Source organism: Camelus dromedarius, chromosome 9 (genome assembly GCF_036321535.1).
Source record: "Camelus dromedarius isolate mCamDro1 chromosome 9, mCamDro1.pat, whole genome shotgun sequence".
Taxonomy (NCBI): domain Eukaryota; kingdom Metazoa; phylum Chordata; class Mammalia; order Artiodactyla; family Camelidae; genus Camelus; species Camelus dromedarius.
Genome location: NC_087444.1, coordinates 6189304 through 6205210, shown reverse-complemented (window position 1 = coordinate 6205210; position 15907 = coordinate 6189304). Strand labels below are relative to the sequence as shown.

General features: G+C 37.0%; 1 protein-coding gene across 3 annotated transcripts in view; it reads left to right on the top strand.

Annotated features, from left to right (window-relative positions):
* DPYD (dihydropyrimidine dehydrogenase) overlaps positions 1-15907 on the top strand; it is a 720636-nt gene that overhangs the window by 289994 nt on the left and 414735 nt on the right. The gene's annotated exons all lie outside the window — the stretch shown is intronic.

Genomic DNA, 15907 nt, shown 5'->3' with positions numbered 1-15907 from the left:
CTAGTACTTAAACTGGTGATGTATTTTCTTTTTCTATCAGTTTGCAGTTTAAAGTCCCCCAAATGTAACAATTTACCCAAATACATGCAACCAGAAACAACTAATCGTGATTTTAAATGTTTTTAGTAACTGATGCATTTGTTAATTGCTTAAAAATAGAGATTTTCACACAACGAAATTTGACATAAAATTGTAATCTTTATAGGGAAATACAAGATCGAAAAAGTGATTCCACCTTAATTCATGTAGCAATAAAACAGTTCACTATGTCTGTTTCTGTTTTCAGTTGCGCATATGTCCACAAAGACAGCTTTGATTTTTAACCCATTGCATACACATTTTTTAGTATTTAGCTCTGTCGATAGAGGACCCTGGAAGCGGGGAGGGTAATGAGGAGGAATGATAGTTCAGATGTATTCCTTCCTGGAATGCCAGTTGAATTAAATCTTTCATTCCCACTGCAGACATACAAATCTATAATCTCTTTTCAAGAGGAAGCCAGAATCAGGGGTGTGCATTCTTTTATTCTTGGTCAGGAGATTAAAATTGATCACAGACCACACAAGGGAGTCAGCTCGATGTGGTTAACGAGGACAGCGCTCTCCTTCTGTTCTCCTAACCGCGTACTTACAAGTTACAAATGTGATTGATTCCAGAGGTCAGCTGAGGCTGTGTGACTTGACAATATTTTGCTGTTTTTAAGGGATAAGAGCTATGAGCCCTGATAGCAGCTGGGACAGGTAGAGTTTAAATTTGACAAATGAAGATGTATACTTTTTTGAGCTAGCAAAATCCTTCATGTAGAAATAATGAATGAAAATTTGAGAGTTGATTTAACATAGGTCAAATGACTTGCAGTGAAAGAAGGAAAATAATGCTTTCATTATTACCCTTTCAGCAAAATAAATTGATAATAGGTTTGTCATTGCAGATCTGTGCTTTAAACAAATGAATAATGCTTAGAATGTCCTTTTACACGACATCATTTAAATTTAAGTAGGCATCGTTTGCCTACAATCTGAGAAAATGTGGAGTAGGTGGGGTGATATGTGAATAATTACCTACTAATATTTAGAGCATGTTTTTCTCTTTCTTGTGAATAAAAATTCTTTATTAAAATTCAGAGGATTTAAGGTGCCGCAGACTACAGTATGCTAAATTTTCAAAGACATTAACAAAGGTTATGGTTCCTTCCTTTTTTCCCTAAAAATAAAGATTATATGATCTCCTAAATATATATTTTATGTAATGGTGGAAGAAACGCTGCATTTAAGAGCTTCTGCTGGATTAAATCTAGCTTTGGTACTTATTACCTATGAGACTTTAGAAAGGTTATCTCACTGCTTTGAACCTCAGTTTGCTCATTTTTTCAATGGTGATAAAGATGTTTAGCTAGTTAAATTGTTGTGGGGCTCACATATACAAGAAATATTTTTAGGTTGTAAAACACTCTAGAATGTAAACTCTTAAAATATTTACTGAGCTCATATGAAGTGGAACGTGTATTCAAGAGAGTTGGTGGTGAAGAGAGCTTCAGAAACACATTCTTCTCTTCTTTATAATCTACAAAATGCATGGGCAAGACAAATTTAGAGTTAAGAAAGAATCAATTGTGGCTGAAATTTAAAACTGATTGGATTAGATTCAATTGCTGATAATGGTTTTACATGCACCATGCATGCCCTAAGAAGCAGAACTCAAAGAGCTTAGCATTAGAATATGGCTCTGAAAAAAATCTGAAAATACTTACAATGATGAGAAATGGCCCTGAAACTATATATCAAAATAGAAATCACCTGTTCAGAAACTGAAGCAAAAAAAGGATCAAAGCATTGGATGCTCACTTCATTAAACCAGAGGCATTTGGGATAGAATTCATTATTTTATGTTGACTTTAAAAAGTGTGAGGTTTTTATTGATACTGTGAAGATATATGTTCTGTGTGCTGTGGTTACAGTGGTTCAGGTGCTTCTGAGTATAATTTAGTTTTTGATTCTGTGTATGTTGTATAACTCGTAGGGAATTTGCATACCTTCCAAAGAGCAGCCCAGAATCTCAGTTTTATCTCCCTGATTAATTCACCTTCCACTGCTACTATAGTTCCTTCACCTGTAGTGGTGAAAGAGAGTACCAGATTGTTTGCCTATGTAATGGACTCCATTATAATGAAAATACTTTCAATTATTATTAATTAAATGTCTCATGTCTGTACAATGCTTCATGACTCAAGAGTTCTTGACGAAGCTCAGGGGAGGAGGTGCTAAAAGCTTCAGTTTACAGAAGGAAAATCTAAGGTGCAGGCAAGCAGACTAATGTGCTGCCCATGGCACAGCTAATAGGTCCAGGAACTGGCGGCAAACCTAAGTGTCTCTACCTTGACCATGTGTTTCAGCTGCCTGAGGGTCTTTATTAGGTTTTGCTTTCAGAGAGAGATCAGAACATTTGTTGCAGGGTGAACCGCACATGAATGGGCCCTTTTATAGGATTTCTAAACCTACTAAAGGTGGAACAACAGCTCCCTTATTCAAAGTGTCAGTTTTGATGAAATTCTTTGGGAGAAATTCTTTAAAAAGCCCTTCTAAAGGCTGTTTTTAATCAAATTTTACACAATCTTAAGTTGTATCCACTTTCTGTTATCTACTCAGAATTTAATTGATGTGGAGTTGCCACTCTTGATTAATTCTTTCTTCTTAAGAAGGTGCTTTAGTGTGAGTACAGTCTCCATTAATACCGATTCCTGGGAAGGCATGTAGTCTATTGCTCTCCTAGCAAAATCTGCCCATATCTAGGCGGGCATTGTCACTAGAAGACCTTGCAGTGTGGATGTCAGTGGAGGGTTTCTCGCATTTCCTCTTCCTCTTCTGATTTGCCTCATTTAAATTGATTCTCGTGGTTACAATAGCATATAATTTTATCTTGCTGTTTTTGTTTTGTTTTGTGTTCTTTCTCAGCGAATCTCCTCTAGTTACACGATTTCCAAAATTAATTGTAAGTCAGTGACCTTGTACTATACTTAAAATTCAAGAACAGTGGGTCTTAAAATCAGAAGTACTCTTTAAACACCCGTTTCTTGGTATATCTTATACACCGGAAAGAGATGTATATATAGTAAATTTTTTCTCCTGCAAACAAGAAGGTTGGACTCATCCTCTCTTCTCTTGGTTCCCAGCATAGCACTGTCTCCTGCCTCTTCTTTCTGACTGATTCCTCCTCAGCTTCCATTTGTGCTCCTCCTCCTCTTTCTCCCTTTAAATGTTGGGATGTTATCTAGGGGTCTATCTTTGGCCTTCTTTTCCTCAGGATTAGCTTCTTAGTATTTATTGCTTCCAGAACCATCTCTCTGCTGATAATGTTCCAATCTGTTGGTCCAGCCTGGATTTCTCTCGTGAGCTTCCGGCTTGAATTTTTACTTGTTTACTACCTTGAGGACAACTTGTCTGGATATCCCACACTCCATTAAACATGTTCCAAGTGGAACCATATTGTTCCCCTAGAGTCTTCTCTCCTCCACTGTCATGGGCTACAGCCAAGCACACCACTGTGGAGGTACCCACCAAAACAGAAAGGCTCAGCTTTGACCCTGCCTTTCCCTCTACTCTCAACCACGAGGGACCCAACCCTGTGATATTAACCCCCAGATATCTTCAGGATGTGGTTTTATCCTCCTGTGTTCCCACTGTCAGTATCTTAGTGTGAATCCTCTTTTTCCCCCACTAAAGTTATTCTAATAGGAGAAGAAATTGAAAGCGTACCTCTAGGGAATCCAGAGGCACAGTGTCAAATTCCATACACAGAATTTCTTTGAAGTATTAAAATTTCATTGAAAATTTGCATTTTGTTCTGCAGCATCTCCATATTTGTCTTAGTATAAACACCATAATTTAAATGACTCATCTTTGATTGAAATTGTTGCCCTAGGAAAGTAGGCTGTGTTTGTTCTGAGGCCGTGGACACTCCCTGCAATGCCGAGTTAGTAGAGGTTACTAATAGTCCAGGTTGAGAAGTACAAGGTAAATGTGCCCTTCTTACCTGGATTTACACAGCATCCATTTATATGATCTAGTTCCTTCATTCTCAGTGCCTGCAAATCAGTTCTACACACTGCCACCAGTTTGTCCTTGTTAATATACAAAGCTGGCTCTATCGTTTCCCTGCAGGGTCTCCTTCAGATAGAATCCAAACTCTTCGGTGTGGCTTGCATGGCCTTTTATGGTCTGGGGCCTAACTATCTGTCAAGTTTCCGATTTTGCTCTTCCCTGCACCCTCCTATCTGCTCCCTTGACCACACTCTAGTTTCAGTCCGGTTGGACTTACTCTTTCATACCTTTGTATCTGCTGCTCATTCTTCCTCTTTTTCTGCCATGGGAAACAGTCACCTTTCAGGACTGAGCGTGAGTGTCATGTCACCAGCCCAGGTGCAGTATGTCTTCTAAGGGCTTCTGTGCACTTACTGCGCATCCTGTCGTAGCTCTTATCTTGCTGTGTTTTAAGTTCCTGGTTGTATGTCCTTCTTCCACTAGATTGGAGGCTATTCATCTCTGTATCCCCAGTGTCTAAGGCACTAGCTAGAACATAGTAGGCCCTCAATATGTATTAATGGATAAGTGCTTAAATAAGTGAAACATTTAAGATTTCTATTGCCAACTGATCTGAATCACAAATACCACAACTTATATCCAGATCTGAAAGTTGAAAAGGATAGACTGTAGTTTTGAAAGAGTAGGAAACTAACAGAATGGCTTCCCTGATGCTAAAGCTGTTTGCTGACTCATTCTGACTTAAAATTCTTGCAATTTGGTTTTCTTTTTCTTTTCTCTGACAAAGCCCCATCTCTGCTTCACCTGCTCACCTGCTTTTGTGCTTAACAGCCGCCAACCATTCCATTAAACTCTCCATTCCCTGTACATTCTTTATCCAGAATAGCTTATCTTTTAACACAGAAGCTGTATTCCAGAAAGGTGGTGATGGGCTGATAGCCTCAAAAGAATGAACAGACCCTCCGGAGTTTCTCCATGATGCCAGGTGGATGCATCGAGATTAAAAAGAATACAGCACCCCAGAAAAACCCTGACTGTTGTCACCTTTCTGTTGCATCTGCTTTTTTGTGTAAAACCTCAGGACACCAACCCCAAGATGGATTCACAGTCTCTAAGGCATTAGCTTGCTGTGGCTCCCCTTTGCCTGGCAAAGCAAGAAAGCGGTCCTTTTCCAGTTCTTCCAAATTCTGCCTTCAAGTCTCAGTTTGGCTATTGGGGTTCAGAGGCTGGTTTTTCAGCAAGAGGTTTGCTTGGCTTTTTTATGGAGCAAAAATTTCAGAACTAGGTATGTAGTGAATATACTTTGACTCTTGCAAGTTTCGTATGGTTAATTACCAATATCTAAGGAAATTTTAATTGGCACTAAGTTTTAAAAATTGTCTGTAGTTTTGCTTGTTGTCATGGTTATTGTGGTGTTTTATATTAAAATTATGTTAAATATTAAGGAAGAAAAATATTAAGGAATAGACACGAATGAACATAATAGAATTTTGAAAGTTAAAATACATAAAGCCAGTTCATTTACTAGCATTTGCCCTTTGCCAGTCCCTGTGGTAGGCATTCATCATAGTATTGAGAAATATTATCTCAGTTAATCTCCTTGATGTCATAGATAAGGAAATTTAGATGATTATGTAGGTTATACAGCCAATATATAGTGGAGTAGTGATATGAACACAGTTATTTCTGATGTCAAAACTATTACTTTCTTTTCATCAGACCTAATATACTTACAAATTCTTATATATGCTGATATTCATTCATAGCATATAGTGATATTGTCAGGTGTCGATAATTACATTGCATTTTGGCATTTAAGACCACACTCTACGTATGGAATGGCATTTGGATAAATGGTTTAGGATAATTGAGCTAATCTTGATGAACAGGGTTCTTTAACCATTTTTGAGTCAGGCTTCTTAGAGGATGTAATGAAAGGTATGGACCCTCTGCACACATACACCATAAAATGCATACATATATAAAGATAGCTTTTCATAGTCCTGGATTCCTTGAAAAATCACGGGCAAGGTTCAGAACTTGGTTTCTAGATAGTCTCCCTCTTTTGTGGATGAACAAACTGAGATTCAGGATCAACCACATATTTCTGAAATGGTTGACCATGTCTGTCCATCAAGAATGTCTTTTAGAAAGTGATGACTTTGTGGAATTTTCTGAATTCCTGGAAAAGTATTCTCATTTCAAGACTTTTACTCAACAACATGTCAGTAATACTAAACACATTCCAAGTATATTGGAACGTGGAAATAATTTCATATTTTTCTTATATATATTTCTTGAGAAACATCTAATGAGATAAGTATTTTCTTGCAAGATTTATAAGATCACAGTAGTGATTTAGAGTAAGGGAAACAAATTTGCACAGAAATGTATAATTTGAGTGAAGTGCAAAATGCATAATTCAAATGAAATTGTGCTGAGTTTTGAATATCATCACAAGGTAAAAGAATTGGTTAGCAAAACCAATACCTATGATTGTGAATTTCATCTTCTACCTGTAAAATTAAGTTGCTTCAGCAATATTGAGCTACATCATGCTTACTTGTCCACATAATAGTTCTATAAGGAAGCACACTTTGGTGACTCTTCTAATTTTAAAGATGAGGAAACTGAGGTTTAAAATTTAATGACTTAGGCATGAGCTTATAGCTAACAGCTAAGAGGGACAGAGTCAGGAGTCCATTAGAAGTCTTTTGATTCTGAACCGAGCAGCTCACCATTGTTTCGCAGACATGCCTGGGGAAAATCAAGTAGATGCAGAAACAAGTTTCAGCTGTTGAGAAGGTCACCAAGCACATCTGGTGTGCGGTCTTTATTTTAAAGCCTGCAGCTTGCTTCCTCGGGCTTGCATTGTTTCACTTTGCAGAGCTCTGAAGGCCAGAACATACTTGGGTAATTCAGAATCCATGACCTCCACTCTTGCATTGTGTTTCACTCATTTTATTTCAGTGCTGTGGCAAAGATTAGTTTGGCTTTAAAGGAAACAGTTTAACTGCATAATCTAAATGCATGTTCCGTTAAAATTTTTTACATAAAGTTTTTGATATACAGAGTATGTTAGCCTCACAATAGAGTCGTAAAATTCATTATGAAAATTATAAACCAAGAGGTTACCCGTGCCTATATTTAAGAATTTCTTTGAATAACAAATATAGGCGTACAATTAAAAAATATCTTTGAGAAAGTAACTAATGCAACACAACGAATGTGTGGTACATTTACTGGTGATTAACACATTAGTAATACTTTGGGATTACATTTTTAAAGGCGTCCTCTGCCTTCGACAGAATGTGTGTTTATGGTGGCAGCTTTAATGCTATTTCCTGCTGTGCAGTTCAATAGAGCATGTTTTTAGGTGGTTAGTTGAGGGTTTTTTTCGTTATGTATGTCGATGGAGATAAGTGTTTTAATTACTTTTTTAATGTCTGTGCTTTTGTATTTTTCTCGTCTCTTCTCTTTTATTTCCTGCTGTTGAGATTACTGCCTTGTCTCCACAGCAGGTGGCTGTTGCAAATTTGTTTTCTTTGTAAGCCTGGTAGATTTATTTTGTAATATAACTGTTCCTTTTCTAGTATTTTTATTATTAATGATTTCTTTACTTTGGAATATAGTGTACTTACGTAGTCCTAAATAGTAATTGTCTAAGACCATCTAAGAATTCCAACCATTAAGGAAAAAACCTTTGCCTGAGGCATATTGTTTGAATTTTTTTTGTTTACCCTTACTTCATAATGTGATGATTAAAATGTAAGGAAATTGTTTTATAGCAAAAGCCAAATGAGAATGAGAAACAGAGAACAGAGAAGGGAGGGAAATAAAGAAGAAAGGCCCAAGAGATAAAACACACTTTAATAAATAATACCAAAAATCAAAGGGATAGGTATAATTCTGTGACAGAAATAGGAAATTACATTAATGTATCTTTTCTAGAAGAGGGGTTTTAATGAGATCTTAAGTTTATACTGAAATTAAATTTTAATTATTAAAATAACTTCTGCTAATTATAAGAAAATTGGATTACAAAAATATAAAGAAAAATAGTTCATCTTTTTTTTCTGTCCAAGATTTTGTTTTGGTTGCTTCACATGTGTCCCTCTATATAAAAAAAAAAACAATAGATAAGATGGGTCCTGAGTGTAAAAGTTATTTGTCAGGAAAGCTAAGTACACTCAACATGTGGATATTTTATCCATCTTTGACTTCTTCGACATTATTTTGTTAATTAAAATAAAGCCTCTCTCTCTATTTTTTTCCAAATGTATAAAAGGAGTAAAAATTATGAGACTACAAATGCATGATGAACCATACTCCCATCTTGTTATGTGAAATTGCTCTACACGTTTTATTGAAGATTAAAAAATCCTCAGAGAATTTTAACTGCTTAGATTCGGTTTATTTCATATGTGTTGTTCTTGTAAGTACGTTGCTTTATGAATGTTTCTGTTGCTTCTCACCCACACAAACTCTAAATTGGAGCCTGATACTAAGTTCCAGTAAGATGTTCTATGAACTGATCTCATTGGTGTAACAGAATTTATGCCTGTTTTCTCCATGAAAGCATCAAAGGCAACTGAAATACATTTCTGACATTGTCGGAATTATTACCTTTGTTTATTTTATTCTCTTCTCCAATGGTTTTAAAATGTTACTGTTTTTATAAATTAACTACAAAAAGAAGACCTTAGTTCAGCATCTATCCAATTTTCAAAGTTGTATAAGTGAGCACCACTCCTCTTAGTTCTGGATGTCATTATTGTTACATGTTTCTGTACAGAAAAACAGCTCGTGAAATGGGGAAAAAATATGATCTGAGGTGGTGACTCCATTCATAACATTGTTGGAAGTCTTCATCTTGTCATGCTCTAACGAGTTATGTGATCCATACAATTAATGCTTGTGGTCACACTGAGAGAGAGACCACAGAGCAGTTATACAGGACAGGTGTTTAATGGGGATCTGAAAAATCAATGAAATGAATCCTATTGTGATGCATGGTGATCTGATTTCATATGTGTTGTATTGAATCAGTCCATTCTTTCTGAATTCAGTCTGAACACTGAGAGCTAAATGTATTTGCAGTGGGGTGTCAGAAAAGAGGTGGGGAGTTTTATTGAGAAAAGAATCACAATAGGGCATCATCGATCTGTTCTCTTTCTAATCAATGTATAGATCCTAGAATGATAACCCGTATGGCACTGTTGTTCCTTGGAAATAAGATATAAATCCTTTGAGTCGTACAAGTGCTCTTTAAGTGACAAGTGAAGAACTTTATAATCCATTGTGGAACTGTGGAATGCTTAGATCCTGGAAAAGAATGTTTTACTTCCATATTGCAATCTCAACTGTTTGGGCTTGGTATTGAAATAGTTTACCTTTTCTAATAAGTATATAAATCCATCCATCAACACACACATATATATATGTATATGTATGATTGACACCTACATTTACACACCTATATACGGCCATTTAAATGACTTCTTATGATTAATTGCAATAGCTTCTGTTTTTGAAAGTGTTTACTATGAATCTTTATAATTTGAGTCTTTATTTTTGATAGTTTTTATGTTTTACCCAAGACAGTAATAATGGCTTACATTTGAGTGTGGTTTTAGATCTACCAGAGTGCTGGTGTGTGTACTTTTCAACCTAATTTTCAAAACAATCCTATACATAAGCCAGGGGTATCTTCATTCTAAAATCAAGGCAATTAACTCGACTTGCTGTGATGATCATTTTGTAGTATAGACAGATATTGTATCATTATGTTGTACACCTGAAACTAATATAATGTATGTCAGCTAGTTATACCTTAATAAAAATAAATAAATAAAAGAGGGGAATCTGAGGGCCATATATTAAAAGTCATTTTACCCAAGTACAGCTGGAAAGGGGCAGCCATGAGACTAGAACTCAGATCTCCAGACTCCCAGGGCAGTCGGTAACTAACTGAATGATCCCTTAACCATTAGAGGGTCTTAATCTTGCACTTCCTGGTCTTGAAGCACATACGGTTTGAGTTCATTGTAGTCTATAAAATGAATGAAGTTCGAAGAATCCCCTTGTCTTGCCATGGCCTTTCACTCTAAACAATCTGTCCAACCCTGACCACTTAAAAGTGCAATGATGTTAATTGTACACATCATGCGTTAGATTAATCTATGTCTCTCCAAATGTATCATTTCATTATATCGAGCAAAAGCTTTTAGAGAGAGAATGCAAATAAAAGGGAACCTTTATTTCACATCTATGCAAAGAGCTTTACATATATATATATTGCTTTTATTTTACTCTGCTAACGATCCTACGATGAGGCTGCTGCTGCCCGGAAAGAATAATTGACTTGCCCATGGTCATAATAGCTAGTAAGTGCCAGATCTAGAATTTTAGTGGGGAAAGTCTAACTTAAAGTTTTCACTGTTAGTCAGTACACTCTGTTTACAAATGATAGAAATAAGTCAGTTGGCATTAAGATATTTTTAAAAGATTTAATAAACAAAAACAAAGAAAAGCAATGGTTACATGGGGACATTTCCTTCAAAGACACAAGTGCATAGCTGTGCAGATAGCCCAGGGTCCCTCAGTGAGAGTTTGTTGAATGAAACCATGTTTAATCTTCACATGTTAATGTTCTTCCTCATGCAGCACCATTCTCCAAACCAGACTTAGCAGTGAGGACCGAGATCGCACAACATGCTTTCTTCTTTGAGAAGAAAGTGAGATCTCAAATACAAAAGTACTTGGAAAAGTGAAAAACTTAGGACACTTGCCATCCAACTACATTTCCCAGCCAGGACACTTAAGAGTAGGACACAGTCAGTGGGATTTTATGTGTCTGCTAAAATCTTCTTATTGAAAAAGCGCTTGTGTGAAATAACAAGACGATGTACCTGCGGAGAGAGTTCGGTATACTAAAGCATTGCCCCTTCCCGTAAGCTGCAGCCTTCTGCCAGGCACTGGAGGCAGTCTCACAGTGCTCTGTGCTGTCTTCTCCACTTCCGTGGGCTATGTGAGGCTGTCTCCAGTGACAGGTCTATCTGATCACCGTCTTTCCCATGGTGCTTAGCTGTCATTCAACTGGATGCCTTCAAGAATGAGAGGCGTCACACAGATGCTTGCTCAGTTCAGCTAACACTGAATAAGTGACACAGTGAAGTAACATACACGGACGTTATAAAATCTGAGAAATTCTTAAATGTGTCCTACAATAGCCATGAAGACGCAGCTTTAAAAGCTTATTCCTCGACTATTACCAGATGATAACATGCAGCAGATATTTAGTGTCTTGCTAATGCTCATCGAAGTTGTGCAGAACTTAATATGAACACAAAGAATTTACTACAGACACTGCTGTTATTTATTCTGTAGTTGTTCCAGAGGGAGGTGCTTTGGAAACAGAGCAGAGATACAGATTTCAAAGAATATCAAATATTGAAAAATAACCAGCGGATATCCAAGGGGAATGCACTTAAGAAGGAAAGCATTTCAGAAAAGAATTGTGGTAGAAAAAATAATCACAAAACAAAGATGCAGCCCAGAGAAGCAGCCAGTCTTTTCTCCACCACTAGATTGGAACATTCTGTTTTGTATGCATATCCGTAACCTTGAAGGGAAACTTAATACGTGTATACTGAATGATTAATTTAGAGATCGCTTGTTATGCAGCATCGCATTGTAACAGGCTTAACTATAACCTTATACACGACAAAGGCAGAATTCTGAAGTTAAAGCGTAAACTCTACAGCCAGACCATCCAGGTTAAAATGGATATTGCTACTTACCTGTTCTGTGACCTTCAGCAAAATTACTTAATCTTTGTGTGCCCCGGTTTCCTCATATCTAGAATGCAGATAGTAATATGTGTTGGCTTATAGAGTTGTTTTGAGAATTAAATGAGTTAGTACATAAAAATCATCTATATATCAGACACTTAGAACAGTGCCTGTATTCATCAATACATGTTAAACTGGATTTTCTATAATATAAGCAAAATTTTATTTCTTTTCTTTTCAATGAACATGGAAGTGATAATCTTTCAGTACTTCTTAAGAAGGCGTTCCTTTGTATAAATACATGCTGAAACACCAAAAACTTCGGTGACTATTCCAGAGGAACAAAGAAACTATCTGGCCTTCCTGAAAGACAGAGCACTCTGCGTGTATTATGCTGAGCTGTTTTGTTTGTCAAATCCTTGTCAATTCCTCTTTATTCATGAACCTCCTTCTACCCACTGAAAGGTGAATTAAAAAGCCATTTCAGTGTCATTTTGAAATCATCCTGGTATAGACACATACCTTATTTATTAATATGCCACCTACTCTCAGGGAAATTTTCCTTCGATAGATGGGTATTTGCAAGTTTCATTATCTTTCATATTTCACTTAAGGTTGCTTCATTTTTCTTCTTTTGTAGCACTTTGTTTAAATTTGCTGGGGTTTAATACTTTACTTTGATTTAAGTTTTATTCTTTCCTTGCCACAAAATGTGAAATTTGAAAAAAGAATTATAAACTACAGAATAAATGAACCTTCTCAATGTTAATAGCCAATGTTTACTGAACACTCACTATATGCCAGATCTCAGTGCTTTAAATATATACGTATATGTGTATAGATAGACAGATCAGCGTGCCTTTAAATCTCACTTCTGTGAGAGAAGTCTATTATCCCTGTCTTAGAAACGCAGAGGTAGAAGATCAGAGGGGTTAGGAATCGTTTTAGGGCTCTCCAGAGAGACAAAGCAGTTAGGAGACATATAAGATAGAGATAGAGAGAGAGAGAGGGATAGATAGATAGATAGATAGATAGATAGATAGATAGATAGATAGGTAGATGATAGGTAGATAGAGAGATAGAAAGGATTTATTTCAAGGAATTGGCTTATGCAATTGTGGGAGCTGGCAAATCTGAACTCTGTAGGCCAGGCCACAAGACAGATTATCTTCTTCCTTTGGGAAACCTCAGTTTTGTTCTTAAAAACTTTGGACTGATCGGATGACGCCTACCTAGATCATTGAGGCAATTTCCTTTACTTACAATCAATTAACTGTAGATACTAACCACATCTATTAAATGCCTTCCCAGCAAACCTAGATTAGTGTTTGATTGCATAATTTCGTATATGTACTCAGCTGTGTGCACATAAAACTGACCATCATAGGCACTTACACAAGATCACAATCAGATATATGGGGGAGGGAGAACTCACCCCAAGGTCTGTTTGAAGGCAAAGACCCTGTTCCTAATCACCCCACCCACCCCAGCATCACGGCTCGTGGAGGACAGGGTGCTTCTGCCAGTTCTGCGGGACGACCAGAGCCCATGAGGAAAGCCCCGGATGCCTGGTCCTCATGGGTGCCTTGCTGTCCAGGCTGGGCAGAAGGGCTCCCTGGACTTGGGGAGTCTGAACGTGTGTGTGACCTGGGGTGTGGCTACGTCGGCTGCAGAGATGACCTGGTTGCAGTGATCCTGTCCAGTAACTGGCTCATTTTTCCTCTTCTCAAGCCGATATCTATAGGTCAGAACATCTAACTGGTGCCCTTTTGAACATTTACAGGGAGAAGCTGACCCAGTAAATGTTAAATTCATTACAGTGATAAATGCAGAGTGGGGTGAAAGCACAGAAAACTCAGCTGTCTTTGTCAGTGTCTGATCCAAGTGGAAAAATGGAATTTAAACTTTACAAAAGCTTTTTTCTTGGGAAATAATCTTTGCGAAAGAGGAAAAGCCACCTCTATGGGTCAGGTGGTGTGTTTAATAAGAATGTCTTGCGTTTCTTTATGTAACAGTTGTCTTCTCGGTGGGTCTATAGAAAGTCGCCACAGGCGTAAAGCGCTCCTCTGCCTTAACCATGGCAGGTAGCGAAGAAGCTCAGATTAGGAGTTAGTCAAGGAAGGACGTTAGACTTTATTACCGGAAACTGTGGAAGTCTTATCCACCACTGACATTCTCTGCACCTTGTTTTTGATCTGCCTTAAAGGTTTTTGCTTATCAGATTACCTTGAAATTGCACAGCACTTCACGTTGTTTTTCTGGTTATTTATGTTTTTTTAACAGGAAAAAGGGAACATAAAGCACCATAGAACATACGCTGTCTCCGTAGTACAGCGATATGAGAGGCGAGACAGGTTCTTATTTAAATCTTGAGATATTTATTTATATGTATATATAATGGTATATATTGGTTTGACTAATCAAATGTGGCTCAAACTGCAGTCATCTTTTAATAGTTTTCTAGAAAAATTGTTCTGTCATTAGAATCTTCAAGTACATATTCAGCTATGTGTATGTAACTGTAACCACCCCCACTCAGTCTTTCTAACAGAATTACGTGAATAATCACACATTTATGTAATAGTTTCCATGTTACAAATAGACTAAGGGATATTTCTCTGTGTTGGAATATAAAGAAATAGACTTATCCCCATTTCATTTATAGAAAAGCCAAGGCAAAGACAAGTCAAATGACTTGCCTAGCCTTCTTAGATAATTAAAATGATTAAAAAAAAAAAAAACCTCACATGCTCTTCAAATAATCTAAAAACAAGGGGCAAACCATTTAGGGGAGGGAACGGAGGAGGTGCTGGACAGGGAAGAGAAGTGTTTGATTACTTTGGAGGGATAGCAGTGGCTCATTGCTGTTACGCATTCAGTCCACAAGCATTTTCAGTTTTCAGATCGGGTACAGTATCTACCTTATCTCACACAGCAGAGCAGCAAAGCTCATCCTTACTGCTAGTTGCTCTAATTGTCCACCAGCCACTACCACTGCCCTTCACTGAACTGTAAAATAAACTCCTACTTCTCTGGAGTGGCCTATTGGTAGACTTGAGTTTTGACTAGTAAATAAAATTAAACTGTAAATTTCTCCCTTATGAAACTGAGATGAGGAACTTTCTTCAGGTGGGGTGATTCCTATCAGACTGACTTCATCTGCCGCTAGAAAAACATTTTAGCCTGCTGATCTTCATATTCTTTTCAAAATGTTAGCAGTTATTTCCTAATTAGTTCAGACATGCATAGTGTAGAAATTTTGGAAAATAAGGAAATAATAAAAAAGCAGAATATCTGTGATCCCACCCCAGAAACGATCACTGTTGAGACGTTACAGTTCATGTTTTTTACAGAACTTGAGTGATACCGTACGCAGTGTTTTATGTCCTGCTACTTTACTTAGCACTATATTTTGACCATAATCTGTTACCGCATTTTTCAAATATTTGTTTCAATGGCTGCATTTTGTTTTGTTGTCTTTTTCTTGTATTGTTTGTTTTCTAAGGGGAGGTAATTAGGTTTCTTCATTGCTTTCCACTTGGAGGAGGTGCCGGGGATTGAACCCGGGACCTCGTGGGTGCTGAGCATGCGCTCTTCCACTTGCGCTGTACCCTCCCTCTGTTGTCTTTTTCTTAAAGTGAAACTAGTTTATTCATTCTGTTGGCATTTTCATATTCCTCCATCCTTTCTCTCTCTGCTTTTCTTTTATTTTATTGACTATCTTTGTACATTAAACCTTTATTTGCAGTCTTGTGTTTCCTTATGATAGACTCAAAACTATTTTTTAGAAAATGAGCACCAATTTCTACCAAATTTCTACTGAAAGAGAATAACAAATCCTGCCTTTAATCTTGCCAGATAGTGTAATTTTCTTAAATTCTTTGTGATGGAGGAGAAATAATATCTCTTTTTTTTTTTTTAACTTTCAGTTCTTAAATTACTAAAGGGAGTGAAGGGTTTTGGTGCTTGTAAGCTGTTTATATTTTTTTAATCTCAGTTTTTGTTATCCTTTGTTTGTGTTTCTATTGAAAAGTAATATGTTCCTCACTGAAACTGAGAAACTTCTTTATATAGAAC